Here is a 4,481-nt window from a genome sequence, read left to right on the forward strand (position 1 = left end):
TTGTAAGATGCTGGCATGCCAGGGTTTGAGGTTCCAACAGACATGGGACTCCATTTCCATTAGCTGTGCTGAGTAGGTGGGTTCCTAGGTCCTGACTGTTTAGTAGCATGGTCTGTGCAAAGAGGAGATAGGATTTGTGTGGCTCTATTTTGCTGCCTAAATTCTACTTTTTTCCTTTTAAAAAAGCCCAACCTGTAATTTGGAAATCATCTTTTCCCTAATTATTATCATAATATATATGCATATGTATTATAGAAATACCTAAGGTAGAAAATAAAAGTTTATTTCATTCTTTCAAACAGTTGCTTTCTGTTGTTTTTATATTTATATATGTGTGTCTCATGTGCTTCATGCACAAATTGTAAATTATTTCTTGAAACAAGTGTATGAAAAGAAATTCTAATTTCTATTTATCCAGGTGATAAAAATGAGGCACAGAGATACAGTCACCTATCTGCATGGTCAAACCCATTGTCTTCATCACTTTACAGGCTGAAATGAATCCTAACTGCCTAGAAGGCCCTCTCACTTGGCTGAAAACAGTGGGTTTGTTTTCATAACTCTACCTGTAGCCCAGAATCTAAATAGATAAATCTGCAGGGTAGGATTTTTACATGTGCTCCAAGGACCTTAGTGCTTGTTATAAATCTGTGTGTGTGTGTGTGTGTGTGTGTGTGTGTGTGTGTGTGTGTGTGTGTGTGTGTGTGCTGATGAGTCTTCTGTTATACTCTGTGGCTAACATTTCACCTAGGGAAATTTTTTCACTTGTATAATTTTAAACCCCCTTTCTCTCTCAAGTTTTGTCTTGCCAAAAATGTCTTTCAGTTCTTACCAGATAAACTTTTCATTTACTCATGAGTAGTTATCACCAGCATCAACATGATCCAACTCACGGATTGTTCACACATCTGAATGTTCTTGTTCTTTCAGTGTCTCCACTCTCCCCAGAGAGGAGAGTTGAAAACAGTACTTGAACCTTCTTAGTCTTCCCACAAAATCACTTGAATTTTTCCCTAACTCCCCCTTTGTTTTCTATGAAAACAGTTAAGCAGGAGAGTCCCAAAAAGTGAGGTATGTGCTGTAGCGCAAAGTAGATGCTGAGGAAGTCGTGTTTGCCTCTCTGAGTTGCCACAGCCACCATGCTGCATGTTTCTTGGCTCTGCATCAGGCAATTATCACAATGTCTAGATCTTATGTCCCTCACTGACTCACTCTATGTCCCACAGATGGCCTGTCTTCCAGTCTCCTATTGGTTGGTGGTTTGAACTTGAAGATGTTGTTTTTGTTTGACTTTTCAAGAAACAGAACTTTTGTCAGAAAGAATTAATGGCATGAAAGTTGTAGAAGTAAGCCACTGGATCCTGCAGAGGAACCTAAAGGCCATCATTCCTGTCTTGCCCCTCCACCCTCCAGTAGAGTGGTGAGAGCCAGGGGCTCCTCCACCCAAATTCTCCCTCTCTGAATCCCCTGACCTGTAGAGGCCACCAGACCCTTCCTGCCACTGAATCCTGCAGAGGGACTTGGAGGCAGTCCAAAGCAGACAGCATCAGTTTCCATCACTATCACTACTTTCCCCCTCCAACCTCCTGTAGAGTGAGGCAACAACAGGAGAGGATAGACACTTGAACCCATACCCACCAGAAGCGAGAGAGACCCCACCTATACCCACTGGAAGAAGAGATGGGAAGAAGACAGTATAAGAACACATCCAACAACAGAAAGACTTATATGACACCACCAGAGTCTAGGGACTCTACACCGCCAAGACCTGACCATCCCAACACAGATGAAACAGAAGAGAATGACCTTAAAAACAGCTTCATGAAAATGATAGAGGCCCTCAAAGAGGACATGAGAAAATCCCTTAAAGAAATGGAAGAAAAAAACAAACAAAAAAATACAAGAAATCAACAAATCTCTTAAAGAAAGCAAGGAGAGCCGAGAAAAAAATAATCAAGCAGATGAAGGAAACAAATCAAAAACCTGAAAACTGAAATAGAGACAATAAAGAAAATAAAGGGAATGATGGAAATAGAAAAGCTGGCTAAAAGATCAGAAACTATGGATGTAAGTATAACAAACAGAATACAAGTGATGGAAGACAGAATCTCAGGGACTGAAGATAAGCTAGAGGAAACAGATTCATCAACCAAAGAAAATCTTAAATCCAGGAAATGTGTGACACCATGAAAAAAACAACACCTAAGAATAATAGGTATAAAAGAAGGTGAGGAAGCTCAGCTCAAAGGTACAGAAAACTTATTCAACGAAATTATAGAAGAAAACTTTTCTAACCTGAAGAAGGACATGCCTATGAAAGTACAAGAAGCTTACCAAACACCAAATAGACTAGAGAAAAAAAAAAAAAAAGAGGTCTCCTCGCAACACACTAATCAAAACACCAAACATACGGAATAAAGAAAGAATATTAAAATCAATGAAGGGAAAAGGTCAAGTAACATATAAAGGCAGACCTATCAGAATTACACCCGACTTCTCCACGGAAACCCTGAAAGCCAGGAGGTCCTGTATAGATATTCTACAAACACTAAGAGACCACAGATGCCAGTCCAGACTACTACACCAGCAAAACTCTCCATCACAATAGATGGAGAACATAAGATATTCAATGACAAAACCAGATTTAAACAATACATATCCACTAATCCAGCCCTACAGAAAGTTCTGGAAGAAAAACTCCAACCCAAGGAAGTCAACTACATTCAGAAAAACATAGGCAATAGATAATATCACTTTACCAAAAGCCATAAATAGAGGAAAAACTTACACACAATACCACCACCAAAAACAAACAAGAAATTATAATCAATGGTCATTAATATCCCTCAATATCAATGGTTAACTCCCCTATGAAAAGACACAGGATAACAGAATGGATACAAAGACAGAATCCATCCTTCTGATACATACAAGAAACACACCTCACCTTCAAATACAGGCATTACCACAGAGCCAAAGGTTGGGAAAAGATTTTCCAATCAAATGTCCCTAAAAAACAAGCTGGTGTAGCTATCCTAATATCTAACAAATTAAACTTCAAACTAAAATCAATCAAAAGAGATGAAGAAGGTAATTTCATATTCATCACAGGAAAAATCCATCAGGATGAAGTCTCAATTCTGAGCATCTATGCACCAAATACAAAGGCACCCACATCCATAAAGGAAATATTACTAAAACTTAAATCACACATTAAACACCACACACTTATAGTGGGAGATTTCAGCACCACACTCTCACCACTAGACAGGAGCACCAGACAGAAACTAAACAAAGGTACTAACAGAAGTTATGACCCAATTGAAATTAACAGACATCTATAGAACATTCCATCCAAACACAAAAGAATATACATTCTTCTCAGCAACACATGGAACCTTCTCTAAAATCAACCACCTACTCGGCAACATAGCAAGCCTCAACAGATACAAAAAAAAAAAATAGGAATAACCCCCTGTATCTTATCAGATCACCATGCTTTAAAGTTAGATTTCAACAACAACAACAACAACAACTAGGTTCTAGAGTTCAGTTCAGTGTATATCTGGGGGTGTCTGCCTCTGCTTCCATCAGCCACTGGATGAGGGCTCTAGGATGGCATAAAAGGTAGTTCATTATCAGTCTCATTATAGGGAAAGGGCATTTACATTATCCTCTCCACCATTGCCTAGATTGTCAGTTCATGCCATCCTTGTAGATATCTGGAAATCTCCCTACTGACAGATCTCTCCTTGGACCTAAAATGGCTCCCTCTGTTATGGTATCTCTCATCCTGCTCTCCTCTATTCTTCCCCCGACTCAACCTTTCAGCTTCTCCGTTTCCTCCTCTCACCTCCTCTTCTGCCCCTCTCATTCTGCCAGCTCCCTCTCCCCTACCCTCATGCTCCCAATTAGCTCAGGAGATCCTGCCCCTTCCCATTTTCCGGGGTCCATGCATCTTTCCCTTAGAGTCCTTCTTGTTTCCTAGTATCTTTGGTGAAGAGGATTATAGGCGGGTAATACTTTGCTCTAGTTCTAAAATTCATACACCATGTTTGTCTTTTTGTGACTGGGTTACCTCACTCAGGATGGTTTCTTCTAGTTCCATCCATTTGCCTACCAATTTCAAGATTCCATTGCTTTTTTCTGCTGAGTAGTACTCCATTGTATAATTGTACCACATTTACTCTATCCATTCTTCAGTTGAGGGGCATCTAGGCTGCTTCCAGGTTCTGGCTATTACAAACAATGCTGCTTTGAACATGGTTGAACAGATGTCCCTGTTGTATGAATGTGCATTATTTGGATATATACCCAAGAGAGGAATGGCTGGATCTTGAGGTAGACTTCCATTTTTCTGAGCAATCGTCATACTGATTTCCAAAGTGGTCTTACATTTTAGCATTCCCACCAGCAATGGAGGAATGTTCCTTTTTCTCCACATCCTCTCCAGCATAGATTGTCATTGGTGTTATTGATTT

Source organism: Cricetulus griseus, chromosome 8, assembly GCF_003668045.3.
Source record: "Cricetulus griseus strain 17A/GY chromosome 8, alternate assembly CriGri-PICRH-1.0, whole genome shotgun sequence".
Lineage (NCBI taxonomy): Eukaryota > Metazoa > Chordata > Mammalia > Rodentia > Cricetidae > Cricetulus > Cricetulus griseus.